We start from the raw sequence: 24,640 nt of genomic DNA, 5'->3' as shown, positions 1-24,640 counted from the left end.
TTATATTTTTTGTTAAATAATTTGTGCAATGCAACTTTGTATGAGTTGATATGTTGCAGCATGTTTTGTTTGACAGCAAATTACCAAATGTGATTTAATTTTTTTTGTTCAAACTTCAAAATTATTTCTCAATTCTTTTATATTTTGTCAAATAACTGAATAATTGAATAAAGATCGACTTATCCGCCATAATATTTGTTGAAAATTAAAGTTAGCTTAGAATGGATAAGTGTTAAGTCTAATATTTAAAGGTTTGTTGATTAAATAGTTTAGAATGCAATAAAATTCAATATTCATTATTTTTCAACAATGTTGCTGCGCCATAAATTCAATTTTATTATACATAAATTCTTATTTATACATATTTTAAAATGATCAGTTGTAATTACAATTTAAAAAAATTTTCAAAAATGTTTGTCCTCGATATATCCAAACAAATTAACCATTTAAGGAATTGAAATGTTAATATTTACAATTATTTTCATTAAAACTTAACTATTTAAGACAATTTGTGTTCATAGACTTTTTAAAATTTGTTTTACAAAAATATTCCAAAATTTCCATATCTATACACTTTACATATAAAATTATTAATTACCTTGATTAAATTGCATATTTTTGTTAAAAATCTATAGACCAAGTAAAAAAACTTTAAAAACTAGTTTTTAACTAAAAAGAATCTTTTTGTCAGCAGCCACAAATATCGGAAGCAAATTTTAAAGCCGTTTTTGGTTAAATAAAATTATATATAAAACCTGATTTTTTGCTTACACTTTGTTGCACATTTACATTAGTCGGCAGCAAAACATTTTGGTTTTAATTAAATGACATGCCTCAGAAATTGATGCCTATAAAAATGTTGCTATTCAAAATTTTTAAACTTTTTTCGTAAATAGATCTCAAAAGAAAGGTATTTAGAGGATATTTCCATACACAGAGGGAAAAGCCGGTAGAAAAGTACCGGCTCGATTCGCTTTGTGTCATTTCGGCAATGCATCGTTGTGATTTTGACATCGCAACGTTCTGTTTGATAACATAGCGTTGTCACTTTGGTAACAGAATATTATTTTTTGTGTGTTTTGATAAAGTCGTTTATTTTTTATATTTTTGTTACTGATTTGACAACTATCCGTACATATTTTGATAACGAATGTTATTGAAAAATTATACAAACTTTAGTATCAATTTGTTAACAGCCTGGTGTAATTTTAAAACATTTTTTTCCCTCTGTGTATTTGGCAAAATTTAGAGGTTAATTCTTAAAAGAATTTAAAATTGAATATTATGTAACAATTTGTGATAGCAGTCTACTTTTTATTTGTAGGTCGTTATTAAATATTTTTTTCTGCTAAAAAAGTAAGTTTAAATTTCGCAAGTTAAACCTTGTCTTGTAAAGTTGTAATTATTTATATTTGTGGCAAAAAAAAAAAAAAACATAAATAAACTTTGGCGGGAAAAAATGGCGAAAATTATAAAAATTTAATGAATAGATTATAGTAACTGTTTTAGACTCTACACTTTGTCAGATATTTAACTTTGACCTGAATTCTGAATAACTTCTAATAATTGTACTTACTTAAGAACTTACTTTTCAATGACTATTACTTAGAAGGAACCTAGTCAAGACTTACAAATAACTATGTATGTAAGTACTAGACTAGACTATAGACGAAACTATAGACTAAACTATATACTAACTATATACTAAACATAGACTAGACTATAGACTATAGACTAGACTATAGACTAGACTATAGACTAGACTATAGACTAGACTATAGACTAGACTATAGACTAGACTATAGACTAGACTAGAGACTAGACTATAGACTAGACTATAGACTAGACTATAGACTAGACTATAGACTAGACTATAGACTAGACTATAGACTAGACTATAGACTAGACTATAGACTAGACTAGACTATAGACTAGACTATAGACTAGACTATAGACTAGACTATAGACTAGACTATAGACTAGACTATAGACTAGACTATAGACTAGACTATAGACTAGACTATAGACTAGACTATAGACTAGACTATAGACTAGACTATAGACTAGACTATAGACTAGACTATAGACTAGACTATAGACTAGACTATAGACTAGACTAGACTAGACTATAGACTAGACTATAGACTAGACTATAGACTAGACTATAGACTAGACTATTGACTAGACTATAGACTAGACTATTGACTAGACTATAGACTAGACTATAGACTAGACTATAGACTAGACTATAGACTAGACTATAGACTAGACTATAGACTAGACTATAGACTAGACTATAGACTAGACTAGACTATAGACTAGACTATAGACTAGACTATAGACTAGACTATAGACTAGACTATAGACTAGACTATAGACTAGACTATAGACTAGACTATAGACTAGACTATAGACTAGACTATAGACTAGACTATAGACTAGACTAGACTATAGACTAGACTATAGACTAGACTATAGACTAGACTATAGACTAGACTATAGACTAGACTATAGACTAGACTATAGACTAGACTATAGACTAGACTATAGACTAGACTATAGACTAGACTATAGACTAGACTATAGACTAGACTATAGACTAGACTATAGACTAGACTATAGACTAGACTATAGACTAGACTATAGACTAGACTATAGACTAGACTATAGACTAGACTATAGACTAGACTATAGACTAGACTATAGACTAGACTATAGACTAGACTATAGACTAGACTATAGACTAGACTATAGACTAGACTATAGACTAGACTATAGACTTGACTATAGAATGGTCTATTGACTATTATGTGGCAAAAGTTTATAAGTTAGAAAAAGTACCGTAAAAGACGTGAGATGTACCACGGTATCAAAAAGTACTAAAGTACTGAGTTTTTCATGCCAGATGACAATGATAAGAAAATAGAGAACACTACTCCAGTTGTTTCTTCCACTGATAACCTCTGTTAAATGTTTGTAATTATGGTTTACAATAAGTGTACCTGTTGTTTTAATTATTATTTAATCAATTTATTTTATTCTTAATTCTTACCTTGATCCTAATGTTAATGTTTATAATCAATAAATGTTTTTTGAATTACACATTTCAATAATACAAGGACCCCTAACTGCGTGTAGGGTGTAAATATTTAGAATAAACACAATTTAATGATTGTTAATAAAAAATTAAATTGCTTGAATGCAACAGTCGAAAATTACAACATGTTTTTTGACTACCGCAACCTGTGGCAGCAACAGTTGTTTTTTTTTTTTTATTAATTTCAACACAGCAACAGTAGAACTAAAAATATTATACACAATTAACTGTGGCTTTTTAATTTATTATATTTTGAATAATGAGGAATGAAATAATTTAAAGAATGAAATCGTTTATTTTCAAAATGTTTGACTCATTGAATGGGGAAGGTTTAAACATAAAATGCGCCCCATAATTTATTTAGTTTTATTTAGTACAATCATAGTACTTGCCTTAGTTCAACTTAATTTATCATTTCTAATCAAATTTAAGAACTATTTATCATTTTAAACACTAGCTGTGTTTATTTGTTTGCCTCCAAACGGCAAACTATTCTAATATATTTTTCGCGTTCAGTTTGGAAACTAATTGTAATTATTAAAACTGACAGAAAGGAGGAGGGTTAAGAGTAGGTAGTAAGTCCAACTATTTTTTAGTTTAGTCTAATGTATTAGTATTCATTGTTAGGTTAGTTTGTACTTTCAGTATGATTAAGTTTCATTTCAATTGGTCATCAAAACAATCTGCAATAATCAACAAACATTTACTAAACGACTGTGACTGGGAACGGCTGGGTGACTGGAAAATATACTATACATAACAGAAGTTAATAATAGACTTAATGGTGATTAAAATAATAATAATAAGAATGCTTAACTCTGATCAGTTTATAAATAAAACTTAATTTAATATTTGTTAAATATAGAATTTTTTTTGTTTGCAGGAAAGAGTTTTGAAAATAGTAAATTCTATTCTGGTTCTTTTATTAGTTATGGAAAAAACCTCAAACTAATTAAATGTGGCTACATAATGCCTTTTATTACTGATGTGCTAATACTACTACTACTAATTGCCTTCAATTTAAGTATATTTTTGCTTAATAGTAATTACTTTTTCCTTTGAATTCTTTTATATTGTTTTTAACTTATAAATCTAAAATCTAGATTTTGTTCTTAATTGCAAATTGATGAATTTTGAAATTAGTTAATGCGTTATTATACCCTACACCTTTGTGAGAAGGGTATATACATATAAGTTTGTCATTCCGTTTTGTAATTTCTTCTATATAATTTTCCGACCCCATAAACTATACATACATATATTCTGGATCCTTATCGATTAAGCTATATCCGTCTACCTGTATGTTTGTGCAAATCAATTTTCAGAAGACCCCAGATATCTGCGAGATCCGAATCTTCCATAATTATATCCGACATGCTTTTGAGAAGATCATATAAGAGGGGACTTTTTGGTACTATTTGGTTATTCAAAAGGTACTTTTTGTATTATCTATAATATTGATCCTACAAACATAAAATTAAACATTCTGAGTTCAGATTTTTGATAATTTTTCGTTGTCCAACATGGACTTGTTGGTTTTTCTGCAATATTAAACCTAGAAATGTTATCCAATGTTAAATAATGGTATTTATAAATACCATTTGCACCAACAATTTTGACTTTTAAAGTCCAAGTTCCGACTTGATGAATGGCGTGTTTTACGCACAAATTAGATGTATTCCATTTTAGGTCGGATATAAGTGGTGTAAATAATAAGATGGTCAGATGGTGTTAAATATATCTTACAGTCTTTTAAAAAGCCGAAACACATTAAGAGTTTCTGATTCCATAATATTTACATAACCTATAAAATAGAGATGAAGCAACATGCGGTAAAATATGATATTGAGTGCCACGAGCGGTAAAATCGGCTCAATCACGTAGAACTTAATCACGTGAGAAAGAACGAGGTCTTGCGGAGTTTCTTAATTTATATTGAACTTGTTTGATGAGATTCCCTTAAAAATACTTATAAAGAGGGATCTCTGAGAAAGCTTAATATAAATGGAGATATGTAATTACCGACAGCTAGATCGTGCAGTAGGGTTCTATAAATCGACTTTCGAACTTTCTGCCGAAAAAAGTCGAAAAGTCGAAGTCTATGAAAAAAGTCGAAAAGTCGACTTTGTAAATAAAAGTCGAAAAGTCGTAAAGTCGTAAAAAGTCGAAAAAAGTCGGAAACTCGAAAATAGTAGAAAAAAGTCAAAAATAGTCGAAAATTTAAAAAAAGTGGAAATTTTAAAAAAGTTATAACTATATTCTAGACTTAACACATTACAAATCATGTTTCTTTCCGTAGTTATAGTACATATATAAAAATCGCTAAAACATCTGCTAACTATTCAATCTCAATACTCATCACGATCGTGATTTTCAAACATGTGCTTCAACTCATGTACTACATCAAAATTATTAATAATCTAAATGACAAAAGACAACAGAAAAGAACAAAAACAATTTACAATTCATTCATTCATACAGAAAGACAGTCATTCAGCCTGCCTGCCATCCATTCATTCCTATTGTACGATCAGTAAACCACAATTGTTTGCGCGAGTTACACTTGACTCAATTAAATAAATCAAAACAAATTGCATTTCAGCACTTAATAAACTTAAATAAAACTATAACAATGACTGACTAAACAAATGATATAAAATAACAACAATTTAACAACGATGGGGAGCTAATAATAAACAAATTGATAAAAAAAAGATCACCACAAAAAAGAGCACAGAGAGAAAGACAAAAAAGAAAGTCATGATTGTCATTCGGAAGTAAATATTTTTTATTTATTAGAGAACTTTTTGCGACGACTAATACGTCATATTAAAAAAAAGTGAAAGAATTGTTTTTAAAATTTATTTTTTTATTAGAGGGGTCTCTCTATTGAATTGTGTTTTTTTATTTAAGGTGCAATTGAAATTCCAAATTGCTAAAATATGCATGTTTTTTTAATTTAGATTTTTATTTTGCCATTTTTTTTTTTGTTCCAAGAAAAATTAGAAAGGAAATTGTTTTAGTAGTTACAAAGGCGCCATAGTGTTTCATTTGTTTATGTTTGTTATTAGATGATTTAGAAAGTAATTTCTAAAGAGTCTACTGTTTGACAACTTTGTAATAATAATTTGATTTATTATAAATCTGAAAATAGTGAATGAAATAGTAATACACTTTGTAAATTTTCTTCACTATGGGTCGATTGGCCTGTGATTGTTCTTTTGAAATGTCGAAATTCCCTTTTAAGCTAAGGAAATCAGCCGGGACCCTAAACGAAATAAAATAAATTTCTTAGAAACAGTGATGTATATGTTGTTGTTGTCGCAACCATACTTGTAAAGCCGGTGTTACTAAGTCGTTGAACTTTCAGTCATTCCGGTTCGAAAAACTAATTTCGGTAAAGGTTGCGTAATAAGCTCTACTACTTCGGAGTCATGAATGTCGAAGTGCTTTACGTGAACACCTGCCTTGACGGCCTTATTTCACGGAGGTCTTTTTCAACCATTGGGTGAGCTTTTGCAACGCTCACCACCGCCTCATTGTGCAATTTACGTTTATGGAATTTTCGGTACAGTATACGTGCACTTTGCTCTAGTGCTCGAACTATCTAATCTCTTACCATTGCTGCTCCGTTGCTTAACTTCCGAGATGCAAAAACATCACTTGCGTTTACAACCACGCAGATGGGATGGCCTCTGTTGAGTCACACCTACAGCATCTACAGACGTAACCGGTAGACCGAAATACGAATCCATCAAATAAACCGACACTTTGTTCTTACTCACAGAGAAACACTATGGTAATTCTGGTATGAGCAGAGTTTACTCTGAACATACTAGGACAAGGAAGTAAAATTCTGTGGTATCACTTGTATAATATACCTTTCATCCATCACCACTCAACCCAGCACACTTCTCATTCATCCGACACACTCAATAGAGAACGACATCCGACACACTTACTCTAGGTATACGGGTTAGCAAGGACCGTATACCCCTACATTCATCCTGTATCGTATACAATTAACACCAACTCAGTTCCAACACTTAGTCCCATAGTCACAACAACAACAACGAACTTTCACCGTACATCAGTCTTTTAACCTCAACTTACTCTTCCCGCGAATTTGGGTTTAAACCACAGCCACTACGTGGATTCCGAAGGAACCTCAGCTAACCAACCAGCCAGGACAAGTCCTGCGGGCAACTGGCCACCTGTAGTACCAGATTATGAGGTTATCTACTTCGACCCCATGTCAAATCATTCCAAGGACTAGCCGAGGAGTGAAATGACATCACCAATTTATAGTCCCGGTAGACTAGAGGTACTGGTAGCACCTCTTTACCCCGGGATTGCAATACACCAAGATGAGAGTCTTTCATCAAGGAAACATGCCCCGGAGAGCGGGGGGTTACTTCGGAGTCCGTTAAAAAGTGTTGCACCAAAACTTACCATATCCCTTAATTATTGTGTAACTTTTAAGAAACTTTAGACGATTATTAGCAATATTGCTAAGTCCGTTAAGGTCCCTCAATACTTCGGGCTTACGAACGATATTTTAATTAATAACAAAATTAATGTATCCTTCAACTTCTTTTGAACTTGCTAGAAAATACATTTTGCCCTAACCAACATTATAAAACTTATGAACGGCACCTTTTGTGCATCATCACCCATAGCCACCACAAACAATCATAACAACAGCCAGCTGTTTTTTTGCAGCTACTGCAACGACATTTACTAATTTAAAAATTATGCAAGTTTTGCCTTAAAAAAACAATAACAAATACACATCTACTAAAAAAACAAACAAATACATACCACATAACAATTTAAAAAAATATACAACATTATAAAATTTTATAATTATATTTATTGTGTTGCATCAAATTTTCCAAGCTTGAAATTAGAATTGTTTGGGTTCTTGAAGAGCAAATTGTGGAAACTACACAGCAAAAGAATATAGACAAAAAAAACGCAATGGCTATTGACCTTGATTTAACATAGTTGCAATTTGCGATTTGCAAATTAAAGATTTCTCCTCATCATCCTAACTAGCGAAGGTGAACATTTAATAAATATTTTTTTGTGATTTTCTAAACGTTTTATTTGTTGCGGTACATTAAATCAACTATAATTTGATAAAGTTTTTTTTTTTTTTGGTTTGTTATTCAGAATTATTACTTAAACTAAATATAAATATGAAAATTTAATTATACATTGTATATATTGATTTGCAATTTTTGAAAAATTTAAATTGCAAAAAGTTTAAAACAAATAAAAAAATCTATTATTCATTAATGTTTATTATTATCTTTGTTGCTTTTTTTTTGAAAGTCTACAATTATAATGCGAATAAATAAATATTTAAATGTGATATTTTATCGATTTGTAATATTAAAATGAGTTGCTACATTGTATAAAATCGCCTTCGTGAGAAGGAGATCGTTTATTTTTGGATATATAATGGACGGAATGTTATGCCGATAGATAATATGAGTTTAAAATAAATATATTTCAGAAATCTTTCATATACGCCTGGTACCAAATTGACAACGCAACGTTGTCAACATTGCAACAATTCGTTGTCGAAATCTAAATTTTATATACATCTTTTGTCTAAATGTTAACAAACGTGGGAAGGTCACTATTGGCAACGGATTGTTTGTCAATAGTGAGCTTACCACGTTTGTTAAGATTTAGACAACGGATGTGTAAAAATTTAGATTTCAACAACGAATTGTTTCAATGTTGTCAACATTGCATAGTGTTGTCGTACGTATGTATATATATATACTTTGACAACGGATGTTATTGAAAAATTATAAACAGTTTGGTGTCAATTAGATACCAGGCGTGTATATTTCTTTTTCCCTCTGTGTATGTATATCCAAATATATACTTTTTAGTGGTGGATTCAATGATAGATCATTTGCAAACTTTTCATCGCATTTAACACTTATGCTATCCGAGTCTTCCGTCTACCAATGGCAACGGATTGTTTGTCAATAGTGAGCTTACCACGTTTGTTAAGATTTATGCTATCCGAGTCTTCCGTCTACCATTGTCTGCTTCTTTCTGATATCAGATTTTAATAAATTTTCTAAATTTAGAAATAAATGAACAAACAAAGCATCTAGATTACGAATTAAAATTTCACTCTTAATTTGGCATTAGAAGATCTAAATTGAGATAATTAGAAATTTTATAAGCATTTTCGAAGTCGACTTTGTAGTTTTAAAACATTTCCTTCTTCTTGATTAAATCTATAATTCGATGAGTAAGAGTTCTATATTTAGCTGTGTCGCACCTTATATATAAAAATGCCAGTTGGAAAACGAAAAGGTATCATCAGAAAGTCTTCTTTTGTAGATTTTCATTCGAGCAGGAGAATCACAAGAAAGTACCAGAAACTACCCTTTTATAATTTTTGTTAGCAAGCAGTATGCTGCGTGTTCAAATTAGCGTTTCTAGGTTCAAAATTTAAAAAGATTCAAAAAGTACCAATTGAAGTATAAAAAGTACCAAAAAAATCGCTCTTACAGATTTTCATTCCATCAGGATCCTATATGTCAAAACCAAAAAGTACCAATTGATGAATGAAAAAGTACCGAAAATCTTTTTCAACAGATTTTCTTTCACTCAGCACTCTGTTTATGTTTCTAGTTTCAATATTATAGAAAAGTCTAAAAGTAACTTTCGAAGAACGAAAAAGTACCAAAAAGAGAGCTTTTATAGGTTCACATTTATTGGCTTAATTTGATGTTTCTAGGTTCAATATTAGAGAAAACTCAAAAAGTAAAAAAGGACGAAAATTGTCCTTGGTACCAGAGTTACATAGAATAACCTGTTAACATATTTAATTTAAAAATTTTGAATATTTTTTTTTAAATTTTCTGCCATACAGTTTTCCATCTTTGATTTTCACAATAATAAAACAATAACAAACATAGTTTCATACGTAACATATAGTTTTTGCTCTGTTTTGTTTTTATAGTTCCAAAACAACATTTACCATATGATGTTGTATATTGTTGTTGTTATTTCGTTTTGTCAAAGCATGCACAAAAATGTTAATCTTTTTATGAAATTTTTAGAGGTTGTCTCGAATGTTTGCTCTTATATCCTTTATTTATGGACTGATTTGCTGATTTTAAATAGCGATCTTGAAAATTGGGATCTGTCAGATATCTGGGGTCTTCTGAAAACTGATTTCAACATATACACGGACAGATGGACAAACGGACATGGCTAAATAGACTCTGATTTCAACATACAAACGGACAGACAGGCAATCGACATAGCTAAATCGACGCCTTCATCTATAAGGACTTGAAAGATATATACTTTATAGGATCGAAAAATTATATTATAGAAATTACAAAAGGAATGACAAACTTATACATAAATAGTCTTCTTACAAAGGTGAAGGGTCTAAAATATGCATCGGTTTTATTATATTCATATTTGTATTTATAAAAAAACAAACAAAAATCGAACAATATTGTTTTTATATAATTTAAACAAACAAAATCTAGTTTAGTCACCTTAAAAAAGTTCAATAGCCTTAAAAAAACGTCATATCTCTATACAATAGGCAAAATTAAGCTTTAAAACTTCAACGTTTCCGTTTTTAAAATTAAAATTAAATATTTGCAACATATACTTAAAGTTTCTAAACACCAGAGTATTCAATAGCTAACTCTAAACTTTTGCCTTTTTGTATTTATTTTCAAATCCATAGAGAACTATAATTTAAGCTAAACTGACAACAACAACCGAAAGCATTTAATGTGAGTAACTAAGCAGAAGTATTTTTGCTAAAAAGTTAATGAACTTTAGTTGCGAGTTAAAAGCAATGCAACAACGGTGACTCGGTTGCTGCTGCTGTTGTTTGGCTGGTTGTTTTGTCATTATTGCGCAAGTGCAACATTCTGTTTAAGAACAAACTATGTAAACAATTAAAGACAATTTAAAAAAAAAATTTTATTTAAATTTTGACAAAACAATAGTAAAATGTGGATAAATGCTGTTCCTCAAAAACTGTCTACACTTTTAAATATTTAACAGCATTCATGAATTTGTTTATTATTCATTGTTTTACTGTTTAATTTAATTTGTTTAATGTAAAAACTGCTCCGCTGTTGCAATTGTTTAATTATCTTGTCAGTGGCAATTACTCACTTATTTAATAATTTTCATTTTATTTACGCTAAAATTTTCCGAACTTTACATTAAATTATGTTAATTTTGTTTGTAATTATCAGTGTAACAAAGTGAAATGTTTGAGATTTTTTTAGTTTCTTGTTTTAGAATTGTTAATTGAACAATTATTAAAGCGCTATAAATGTTTAATCAGCCAATACATTGTTTCAAAAAAGGAATGGATGACTTTTTTATATTTGTGCAATGTAATTGGTAATAAAACATAATTCTAGCTAATAACAAATAATACATTAACATTTAAAAATGAACAAAGTATTAAATCAAAGAAATTTACGAAAGGCGATCTTTGCTCAGTAGTTAGACAAGAAGTCTTAACGCATCCGAAAATGATATTCATTTTTACTTACGTTCTGGTTGGCTCTAATTCATCTTTCATCATACATGTACACATTCTAAGCAAAAGTGAAGACAAACGCCACTTTAGTGTCCCATTTGTAAGAGAGAGAATATACAGTCGACTAGACTATATACTGGATTATAGACTAGAGTTTAGAAAAGACTATAGACTACAGTATAGCCTAGACTATAGACTAGAGTATAGCCTAGAGTATAGCCTAGAGTATAGCCTAGACTATAGACTAGGCTATAGACTGGACTATAGACTAGACTATAGACTATAGAATAGACTATAGACTAGACTATAGACTAGACTATAGACTAGACTATAGACTAGACTATAGACTAGACTATAGACTAGACTATAGACTAGACTATAGACTAGACTATAGACTAGACTATAGACTAGACTATAGACTAGACTATAGACTAGACTATAGACTAGACTATAGACTAGACTATAGACTAGACTATAGACTAGACTATAGACTAGGACTATAGACTAGACTATCGACTAGACTATAGACTAGACTATAGACTAGACTATAGACTAGACTATAGACTAGACTATAGACTAGACTATAGACTAGACTATAGACTAGACTATAGACTAGACTATAGACTAGACTATAGACTAGACTATAGACTAGACTATAGACTAGACTATAGACTAGACTATAGACTAGACTATAGACTAGACTATAGACTAGACTATAGACTAGGACTATAGACTAGACTATAGACTAGACTATAGACTAGACTATAGACTAGACTATAGACTAGACTATAGACTAGACTATAGACTAGACTATAGACTAGACTATAGACTAGACTATAGACTAGACTATAGACTAGACTATAGACTAGACTATAGACTAGACTATAGACTAGACTATAGACTAGACTATAGACTAGTCTATAGTCTAGTCTAGACTATAGACTAGACTATAGACTAGACTATAGACTAGACTATAGACTAGACTATAGACTAGACTATAGACTAGACTATAGACTAGACTATAGACTAGACTATAGACTAGACTATAGACTAGACTATAGACTAGACTATAGACTAGACTATAGACTAGACTATAGACTAGACTATAGACTAGACTATAGACTAGACTATAGACTAGACTATAGACTAGACTATAGACTAGACTATAGACTAGACTATAGACTAGACTATAGACTAGACTATAGACTAGACTATAGACTAGACTATAGACTAGACTATAGACTAGACTATAGACTAGACTATAGACTAGACTATAGACTAGACTATAGACTAGACTATAGACTAGACTATAGACTAGACTATAGACTAGACTATAGACTAGACTATAGACTAGACTATAGACTAGACTATAGACTAGACTATAGACTAGACTATAGACTAGACTATAGACTAGACTATAGACTAGACTATAGACTAGACTAGACTAGACTAGACTAGACTATAGACTAGACTATAGACTAGACTATAGACTAGACTATAGACTAGACTATAGACTAGACTATAGACTAGACTATAGACTAGACTATAGACTAGACTATAGACTAGACTATAGACTAGACTATAGACTAGACTATAGACTAGACTATAGACTAGACTATAGACTAGACTATAGACTAGACTATAGACTAGACTATAGACTAGACTAGACTAGACTATAGACTAGACTATAGACTAGACTATAGACTAGACTATAGACTAGACTATAGACTAGACTATAGACTAGACTATAGACTAGACTATAGACTAGACTTTTGACAAGAATATACACTATAGACAAGTCATTACTAGACTCCTGCTAACTAATGCAGGCGGTATGTTTTTGTCATTGAAAAGTTCTTGAGTTAGTATATGTCATTAATATGTATTTGCTGTGTAATAAGGGGCACTTGACAAACATGTGTGTACCCTACAAAAAGACAAAAACCCTAACAAATTGTTTAACAGAAACAATTAATTTTGTCTTTGTTGTGTTAAAACTCAATTGTAAAATTAAAACTTTGGGTGAGATTTTATAAATTTTTACAAACTATGGAAAAGTTCTAATTTCATTGAACTTTTTGAGAGCTTTATTTATTTAGCGGAATTTAGTTAGTAGGAAAAATATGTTTTAATAATTTGAGTTATTTTTTTTAAGTAAAGGCTAGCAGCTAGCTATAGGCAAAGAGTGGAAATTGAGCAACCTAATAAATATTGTTTGTATTTTTATACATGTGTAAGAGCACTGTGACGACATCTGGTCTAGGTTTATAATTGGGCGGAAATTTTTGCCAAGTCTTTATAAATTTTGAAGAGTTTTGTTATAGATGTTTTTCACAATAAAACAAATCTATAAAATAATTGTAAATAATAGTAGGTTTAATAATCTTTAAAACGGATGTTTTAAAATACGTTATAATTAATCTGCATAAGAATTTTTTCTTAACATTTAATAAATTTATTTTCATTTTAAATCTCTCGTTTATAGTAGATTACCTTTAATATAAACTAAGAATTTTAATAGATATAAACGCATTTAAATATAATAAAGTGATTTAGAAAATAAAATTCTAATTGTTAATTGACATTAATGTTTAATAATGAATTTTTATTTAATGGTCTAAGTAAAACACTTTATTAAAAGATATTAATGGTTATTTAATAAGACACATGGCTAATGAGTTCAGTGAGTGTTGAAACCAGAGGAAATATCGTAGGCGATTATTAGTTTGTTTTTATTTTATATAAAAATTTTAATATTTTAAATCTAATAATGAACCGAAGTGAAATATTTTCAAAACGAATGAAAAGCATGATATCGATATCTGAGGTCTTCAGAATTTTTTTTTAAGAGGTAGACAGACAGACATTGCATTATTGATTCCGCTATCTATAAGGATCCAGAATATAGACATATACTTTATAGGGTACGAGGTCTCACCATGGTGAGGCTTAAAAGTCAATGGGTTATTCAATTTATATAAAATTTTCTTAAGAATGTTAAAAGTTTGAAAATTTAATTTCGAAAACAACAATGCATTTTTTCACTTAATATTTGTAATCGTTACTAGTTTTCACCTTAGGTTTTAAAAAATTAATCAGTTATATTTTTAATTTTTTTTTAAATTTTATACCAAAAATATTTAAACTCAATGAGACTTCTAATAAGTTGCGTTGCTTTAAATTGATTGCTTTTGTTATTTTTAAAAAATTAAAAAATACATTTTTATAAATATTTTTTTCAAACAAATAATATTTTGTTGTTGTTTGTCTTTGAAAAATCAGCATTATTTTTTATTTATTTTAAATTTAAATTAAATTTTTGATTAATATTTTTTTCATAAAGTCCTTTGACATTTTTATTAAAACTTAATTTAATTTATACGTACTTTTTCTTTAAATTTTATTTGAGCACAAATTTACTGTTAGTTTTATTTGTTTTAATACAAATTATTAACACTTTTCTTTAAAATTTTCTTTAAAACGAAAATTAAAATTTCTTAATTTTTTTGTTTTAAAAATTGTTTTAAATATTTCTTTTAAATTGTTTTAAATAAATCAACAAAATCCACTTGTTGCTTTAATATGGTTTTAAATATTCTCTTTAATGTTATAAAGTTATCCTTCTTTATCCTTTTTTATATAAATTTAATTTCTTTTACACACTGTAGAGAAAAAATTTTCCAGCGTTTTAAACTAAACGACGTTTCAAATACTAATCAGAACCTCCGACGAAGACTTACTTTTATATGCGAAAAATTTTCAAAACTATCAAGTGAATAAAAATAAAAATCACAAAAATAAAAACCACAAAAACAACGATATTCCTCCGATACGTTCAGTCAGTCGGTTCGTGTGTGTTTTTCGATGATTGTGTTTACAGAATGCAACAAGAATAAAAACATTTATAAGATAAACAAACAAACTTATTGAAACTACAGCACGAGACTACTGTACAATGTATGAAAACAAAAACAAATATCCACAGTAAAAACAATACGCAAAGACAGTAACAAAAACAATCATCAAGCTTAAACTATAACTGAGAGTTAAAGCAATTACGAGAAGCAGTTATTTTTAAAAACAGAAAAAGCCAGTAAAAAAAATAAATTATTTTTAGCAGACAACAAGTTTAAAGCGGCAGCAGCATGAAAAAAAACAAACAAACAAAAAAGTACTTGTTTATTTAAGACGTCACAAATGTTTGTTGGGTTATATAAACAAAGAGTTCAACGCGAAAAATCAAACTTGTTTGTCAATCAATAATGATGATGATGCTTGGCAAACAAATACAAAAAAACACAAACAAACAAAAACAATTACATACTCTGCTGCTACTGATAGTAATTGAGAGTAAATAGTTGAAGATGGAAGGAGGAATAGAAAAAGAGTACTTTATTAGTACTAGACATGTGTATACATATGCTAATCAACAATGAAGCAGTTATTGCTAATAATTAGCATAACAATAATGATGTTTAACTAAAGAAAACAAAAAAGGTAAACAAACTAACAGTTTGTTATTGTTTATACTTTGCAACTCAAATTTTCATACGTATTGGTGTCTGTGTTTGTTTCTCTTGTTACCTTTTACGTATGCGTAATATTTCTTAAAGCAAAAATCAATGTTAAAGTTGTTGTTATTGTCTGCTTCATTTCTTAAGAATTTTACGTCAGTTTTTTCAAAGGGTTTTTGGGAAAGTCCCTGCCGGTTTAAAGTTACATTTTTACCAGTATTATGAAAACATGAAAAAAATCACCTCACCAGTCGAGTTCTATTGCAATGACACATTGTTTTTGTTTTGTTTTTAATTCTTTCACTTAAAGTTGTCTACATTTCCTATGAAAAATCAGGGCTATTACATTTAGTAACACATGTATAGTTGTGTGTTTAAGTGAGAATTCTGCTTTGAAATAGTTTATAGAAATTTTTAAACCCTAAATGAAATACTTTTATAATTTTATACAGTAATTTTTTGTGTAATTAATTTTTTTTATTTTTCACTAATAACTCAGGCCAACGCAATCATGGCTTGTAAAAACTTTTAAAATCAAATCGATTAATGTATAAAATTTCGGTTTTATATGAACTAATATTCAATGTCATCTTGCGAGGAAAATTGTGGGTGATAAAGAAAAAACCGATATCAGTTTCGTTGTGCACAGCTAAAACTAATTTATCTATTGATTCATCTATCTATCTCTATCTATCTATCTATCTATCTATCTTCTATCTATCTATCTATCTCTATCTAATCTATCTACTATCTATCTATCTACTATCTATCTATCTTCTATCTATCCTATCTATCTATCTATCTATATAGCTATCTATCTATCTATCTATCTATCTATCTTATCTATCTATCTATCTATCTATCTATCTATCTCTATCTATCTATCTATCTATCTATCTATCTATCTATCTATCTATCTATCTATCTATCTATCTATCTATCTATCTATCTATCTATCTATCTATCTATCTATCTATCTATCTATCTATCTATCTATCTATCTATCTATCTATCTATCTATCTATCTATCTATCTATCTATCTATCTTTCTATCTATCTATCTATCTATCTATCTATCATTTTTTTTGTTAACACAAAAATTAGTGATGGAAAATTGTGTATTAGAAATTAAGCAGAGATGGGAAAAATATAAAAAAAAATTTTAAAATTAATTAATCTAGATACTTGAAATTGAGAATGAGAATGGTGGACGATAAGACTTTTTTTATTGAGATTTTCGTAATCAGCACAGCAAATAATAAGAATCGTTGGGCTGTGTAATTTTTTGTAATTTTACACAATAATACAAATAATTGAATTGAATCATATACGGAAAATATACAATTAATTGTATTACTTAAATAAAAAAAAATCCATTGTCATTTTCAACACATTAAATTTCTCCAAAAATTCCCTTTAAAAAAGGGTACTTCCCCTTTGGTAGTTAATTTTAGCGTTATAAGTTTATTCAAAATTTTAACTTTTTGCATTTATTTCTTAAAATAAACTGTGGCCTTAATTCACAAAGTTCGTTTAGTGTTTAAGCAAATCACAAAAAATTCAGTTTCTAATTAACATTCAGGATTTTGGAGAAAAATCTGAACTGAACTAGAATTAAGTTTTCAACTTTTACATGGTGGAACGGATCGTTAAATTGAATAGAACAAATATATCTAAGCAAACATAAACATCCTTGTTTATAAATATTTTATATTTATTTTTAATTAATTATCATTAATACATATTCATTATAATTAAAATGTAATAATTAAATACAATTTCATCATTAACGGAAATTTCCAACTACTTGACCCTATTTTTCATTTAATTTTCTTATTTCCCAGATTATTAACATTTTTAATTAAAATTATTCACTTCCTTAGGGAAAAATCTTGGCTTACGCCCCCCACATAAATAGATTTATTATTGTTTAAAATATTATTTAAAAAATTTAAGTTAACAATCAACAATTAATCATAATTATTGTTATTATGTTAATACATATTGTTTAACAAATTATTTACTATAAATTTAATTACATTCAAAAAGTATTTTGTTACAAAGTGTCTAAATTTTTGTAATAAATAATTTTGCATAAATTTAAAAGGAGAAAAATGAAAGTCTTGGGGAAAAAGAGGTAGAAAACGACTTTTTTAAAGTAAGGTTTGATTTTTAAATTGTATATTAAAAGTAAAAAGAAATGGGAATTATAAGAATTTGTATTACACAAAAATCGACTCAAGCAAAGTTAATCTTAAACTTAAAAATATTAATAAAGTTTCATAAATTTCTAGCACGAGTGTAAAAGGTTTTTCCTTAATGTACATTTTACTATCCATTTAATGTTTATTTTATTATCCATGGAACCAAACAGCATTAAAAACAAACCTCTAGTTTTTCTCAAATTTGTTTGCCCAATATCTAATTAAATACATTTTAATATTTAAAAAAAAAACCTCCTACCGAATTAATTTCTATCAGGCTTTCGTGTAGTTAAAACCGCTTGTAATAAATTAACTTTCGATTTAACATTGGACGTGTGCCTACTGTTTGTTGCCCTTTAATTTTATTTCATTTTACGATCTTTAAAAATAAATAATTTTTTTTTTAAATTCATTCATACAAACTCGTACGAGTTGCAAACAAATTGAATTAAATCAATCGTGGGATCGTTAGTTAATAAGCATGTACGAGTAAGTACCAGTAATTAAGTTGATTTAGAAAAAGTATCTCGCACTTACAGCCGCTAAAAAGAAAATTATTAATTTTTTACAATTTTAATTGAAACGTATTTAATTTTGAATTAATTAGGGATTTAAGTTGTGATAGATGACTTTAATCTCAACTCACTGATGAAAAAGTTGTATGGGAATATTTTCTGCCTTTCTTTACATTGTTGTTTCAATAAAATTTTAGGTATTTATGTTCACACAGTTTAAATTATTGTATTCACTATTTTCAGAACAAGATTTCTATTTGATTTAACATGATTTTTGAAAAGGGGGAGAATCAATAACCTTGTACTTTAATTGGAACAGAACTGACCTAGGCATGAAATTAGAACTGCATTAGAACTGAAGTAGAACTAAATGAACTGATACGAACTGAACTAGAACTGATTAGAACTGAATAAGAACTGAACTAGAACTGAACTAGAACTGAACTAGAACTAAACTAGAACTGAACTAGAACTGAACTAGAACTGAACTAGAACTGAACTAGAACTGAACTAGAACTGAACTAGAACTGAACTAGAACTGAACTAGAACTGAACTAGAACTGAACTAGAACTGAACTAGAACTGAACTAGAACTGAACTAGAACTGAACTAGAACTGAACTAGAACTGAACTAGAACTGAACTAGAACTGAACTAGAACTGAACAAGAACTGAACTAGAACTGAACTAGAACTGAACTAGAACTGAACTAGAACTGAACTAGAACTGAACTAGAACTGAACTAGAACTGAACTAGAACTGAACTAGAACTGAACTAGAACTGAACTAGAACTGAACTAGAACCTAGACTGACTAGAACTGAACTAGAACTGAACTAGAACTGAACTAGAACTGAACTAGAACTGAACTAGAACTGAACTAGAACTGAACTAGAACTGAACTAGAACTGAACTAGAACTGAACTAGAACTGAACTAGAACTGAACTAGAACTGAACTAGAACTGAACTACTGAACTAGAACTAGAACTGAACTAGAACTGAACTAGAACTGAACTAGAACTGAACTAGAACTGAACTAGAACTGAACTAGAACTGAACTAGAACTGAACTAGAACTGAACTAGAACTGAACTAGAACTGAACTAGAACTGAACTATGAACTAGAACTGAACTAGAACTGAACTAGAACTGAACTAGAACTAGAACTGAACTAGAACTGAACTAGAACTGAACTAGAACTGAACTAGAACTGAACTAGAACTGAACTAGAACTGAACTAGAACTGAACTAGAACTGAACTAGAACTGAACTAGAACTGAACTAGAACTGAACTAGAACTGAACTAGAACTGAACTAGAACTGAACTAGAACTGAACTAGAACTGAACTAGAACTGAACTAGAACTGAACTAGAACTGAACTAGAACTAGAACTGAACTAGAACTGAACTAGAACTGAACTAGAACTGAACTAGAACTGAACTAGAACTGAACTAGAACTGAACTAGAACTGAACTAGAACTGAACTAGAACTGAACTAGAACTGAACTAGAACTGAACTAGAACTGAACTAGAACTGAACTAGAACTGAACTAGAACTGAACTAGACTGAACTAGAACTGAACTAGAACTGAACTAGAACTGAACTAGAACTGAACTAGAACTGAACTAGAACTGAACTAGAACTGAACTAGAACTGAACTAGAACTGAACTAGAACTGAACTAGAACTGAACTAGAACTGAACTAGAACTGAACTAGAACTGAACTAGAACTGAACTAGAACTGAACTAGAACTGAACTAGAACTGAACTAGAACTGAACTAGAACTGAACTAGAACTGAACTAGAACTGAACTAGAACTGAACTAGAACTGAACTAGAACTGAACTAGAACTGAACTAGAACTGAACTAGAACTGAACTAGAACTGAACTAGAACTGAACTAGAACTGAACTAGAACTGAACTAGAACTGAACTAGAACTGAACTAGAACTGAACTAGAACTGAACTAGAACTGAACTAGAACTGAACTAGAACTGAACTGAACTAGAACTGAACTAGAACTGAACTAGAACTGAACCAGAAACTATTAATCAAAGTGATATTAATCTGATTTTAATGTTTTTAATAGGTTGAGTAAATAAATTCTTTGTCTTTCACTATTTCAGAGATCCATACTTTTTACTCTTTTGTTAAGAACCCGTTCAAAATTCAATATTTTTTTTTTATTATTTTCAAAACATTTGTGATCAAAATTAAATCTTCCACTAATAACTTCTATTTTTGGCGGAAGCTCTTTTAAAAACTTATACAAGTTTTCAATATTTGTTTTATAATTTCAAGTTAAATTCGATATCTAAACATTTAGATGCAATTGTATCCAAATTATATTATATATCAGGTTTAAGTGATTAATTCCTGATTTCTTTTTTTAATACAGATGTTTACTATAATACTCAACTACTTGAAAAAAAATAATATTTATTAATAGTAGTAATTTGTTAAACAATTGTGGTTTTGTTATATTTAGACTTTTGTTTAAAGAAAACTTGTATTGATTTAAAATATTTTAGGAATACAAAAGAATGGAAATATTAAGTATAATTAAGTTATAACAAAAAAAAGGCGATGAGGGAATGACTTCTGGTTTATTCGTTTAAAATGGGTTAATTTAAATAATAATTAAACAATAATAGTAAATGTTAGCGTTTAAACAAACATTCTTTTTACGTGTATTGTCAGGGAAAATATAATCATTTTAAAAATATTCACATCGTTAGGGCGTCGTCATGAGCATCATGGGAACTACTTTTTTTTGCTTTTTTCAAATGTGTTTTATAATTTTAGTTTGTTGTTAATTTTGTATTTTTTTGTAAAATTTGTGCTTGTTACTTAATATTATAAATAATTGCAATTTAGATGAAGTAACATTTTACAAATCTGATTGAAAAAAAAAAAAACACTTGACATGCCTAAACTAATTAAAATAAAAGTAATAATAACTATGATTAGTTATTATTAGTAATATTTAAAGGGATTTTAGCTAAAAATTGAGATAAAATTTTCGACAAAATTCTTTCTCAATTTAGAACTAAATTTGAACTAAACTAGAACTACTATTAAAATCAGCATATTTCTAATTATTTTTACGCTGTGGGAAAAAAGTTCATGTATACAATTTTTTCTATTTCTCTGGGTATTTCCACTGCTGATGAGTTACTTTTAATTTAAAATAAAAAGTAAAAGTAATAGTTTCTTTAAAATTTGTTTATTAGTAGATTTTCATTGTGGTTACATTTACTATCACCACAAATTCTATTTCTAATCCTTTCAGTAGTTTGTTGTTTTGTTTTAGAATAATAACAATAATCATAATCATTATAATATCGTACTAATAACTAATATTTACTACTACGTAATTTAATTGCATTGAACTTGAATAATAAATAAATAAATTGAAATAAATGAATACGATTCTAAAGCCATTCACTTTCGTTATTTAAACAAAAATTAAAAGGAAAAAAGCTACATGCAGAACTATTAAATTGAAAATGAATGGATGAACAACATTTCCCTCTCTGATATAATTATTTAATTAGTTAAAAAATCTAAATAATTAAAACACTTAACAAACAATTGAATTAGTTTGAGTTTAAACAAACAAATGAATTTGCACATGTAGTACCTACAAAATCAAAAAACTAGATCAACAATACCAAAAATAGGGGAACTGCTATTTTTCACACAATTAATTGTAAATCTATATTAAATTAAAAAAAAAATATTTTACTTTTTTTAATTTTTGCCACGATTTACTAAAAATGTTTATTCTTTAAAACTTAGCACTTTTAGACAACAAAAATTTAAAACAATACGATCTTAAACATTGCTCGCTACACTTCCATATTTGGTTACATAAGAATATGTAGAATACCAGATCACAGAACATTATTTGAAAAAAATGTAAGAATATGTATTTTATTAATATGTACAATAATCTGCATATTGAAAAGGTTGTTTGGTAAAACTATAAATTTTATTTGAGTTCTACATAAATTATTTATAATTGCAATAAAAGTCATAAATTATATGAAAAGTGACGGTTTAAATACCACAAACTTAATGGTTAATTTTCAATTTAGGAAATGAATCATAAATAATTGCAATTCTATTTAAAATCATTAATTTAAGTTTGTGTTGAGAATTTATCAAAATAAATATTTATGAAATTAAAGTAACTACTAAATTTTATATAATCTAAAAAGTTTCGTTCTATTTCAATTCAGTTCAGTTTTAGTTTGGTTCAAGTTCAGTTCTTGTTCAGTTCTAGTCCAGTTCTAGTTCAGTTCTAGTTCAGTTCTAGTTCAGTTCTAGTTCAGTTCTAGTTCAGTTCTAGTTCAGTTAGTTCAGTTCTAGTTCAGTTCTAGTTCAGTTCTAGTTCAGTTCTAGTTCAGTAGTTCAGTTTCTAGTTCAGTTCTTCAGTTCTAGTTCTAGTTCTAGTTCAGTTCTAGTTCAGTTCTAGTTAGTTAGTTCTAGTTCCGTTCTAGTTCCAGTTCTATTTAGTTAGTCAGTTCTAGTTCAGTTCTAGTTTCAGTTCTAGTTCAGTTTCCTCGTTCAGTTCTAAGTTCTAGTTCAGTTCTAGTTCAGTTTAGTTCAGTTCTAGTTCAGTTTTCTAGTTCATTTTCTAGTTCAGTTCTAGTTCAGTTCTAGTTCAGTTTCTAGTTCAGTTTCTAGTTCAGTTCTAGTTCAGTTCTAGTTCAGTTCTTAGTTCAGTTCTAGTTCAAGTTCTAGAGTTCTTCAGTTTAGGTTCTAGTTCAGTTCTACCTAGTCAGTTCTAGTTCAGTTCTAGTTCCGTTCTAGTTCAGTTCTAGGTTCTAGTTCAGTTTTTGAGTTCAGTCTAGTTCAGTTTCTAGTCTAGTCTTAGTTCAGAGTTTCTAGTTCAGTCTAGTTCAGTTCTAGTTCAGTTCTTAGTTCAGTTCTAGTTCTAGTTCTAGTTTCAGTCTAGTTCAGTTCTAGTTCAGTTCAGTTCTAGTCTCAGTTCTAGTTCAGTTCTAGTTCAGTTCTAGTTCCGTTCTAGTTCAGTTCTTAGTTCAGTTCTAGTTCAGTTTTCTAGTTCAGTTCTCTAGTTCAGTTCTAGTTCAGTTCTAGTTCAGTTCTAGTTCAGTTCTAGTTCAGTTCTAGTTCAGTTCTAGTTCAGTTCTAGTTCAGTTCTAGTTCAGTTCTAGTTCAGTTCTAGTTCAGTTCTAGTTCAGTTCTAGTTCAGTTCTAGTTCAGTTCTAGTTCAGTTCTAGTTCAGTTCTAGTTCAGTTCTAGTTCAGTTCTAGTTCAGTTCTAGTTCAGTTCTAGATCAGTTCTAGTTCAGTTCTAGTTCAGTTCTAGATCAGTTCTAGTTCAGTTCTAGTTCAGTTCTAGTTCAGTTCTAGATCAGTTCTAGTTCAGTTCTAGTTCAGTTCTAGTTCAGTTCTAGTTCAGTTCTAGTTCAGTTCTAGTTCAGTTCTAGTTCAGTTCTAGTTCAGTTCTAGTTCAGTTCTAGTTCAGTTCTAGTTCAGTTCTAGTTCAGTTCTAGTTCAGTTCTAGTTCAGTTCTAGTTCAGTTCTAGTTCAGTTCTAGTTCAGTTCTAGTTCAGTTCTAGTTCAGTTCTAGTTCAGTTCTAGTTCAGTTCTAGTTCAGTTCTAGTTCAGTTCTAGTTCAGTGTTCAGTTCTAGTTCAGTTCTAGTTCAGTTCTAGTCAGTTCAGTTCTAGTTCAGTTCTAGTTCAGTTCTAGTTCAGTTCTAGTTCAGTTCTAGTTCAGT

General features: G+C 29.1%; 2 protein-coding genes across 2 annotated transcripts in view; one reads left to right on the top strand and one right to left on the bottom strand.

Moving 5' to 3' along the window:
* Window positions 1-15,382, bottom strand: part of LOC119601270 (tyrocidine synthase 3) — a 32,491-nt gene extending 17,109 nt beyond the window's left edge. The window contains exon 1 of the mRNA XM_037952098.1: window positions 15,044-15,382. The gene's annotated coding sequence lies outside the window, so the exon portion shown is untranslated. The remainder of the gene's footprint in view (window positions 1-15,043) is intronic.
* Window positions 1-24,640, top strand: part of LOC119601269 (negative elongation factor A) — a 99,395-nt gene that overhangs the window by 25,583 nt on the left and 49,172 nt on the right. The gene's annotated exons all lie outside the window — the stretch shown is intronic.

This window comes from Lucilia sericata, unplaced genomic scaffold, assembly GCF_015586225.1.
Source record: "Lucilia sericata isolate MDLA Ls3-8-SP2 unplaced genomic scaffold, ASM1558622v1 Contig000153F_arrow, whole genome shotgun sequence".
Classification (NCBI taxonomy): Eukaryota; Metazoa; Arthropoda; class Insecta; order Diptera; family Calliphoridae; genus Lucilia; species Lucilia sericata.
The sequence above is the reverse complement of the archived record's forward strand: the minus strand, read 5'-3'. Positions and strand labels throughout refer to the sequence as shown.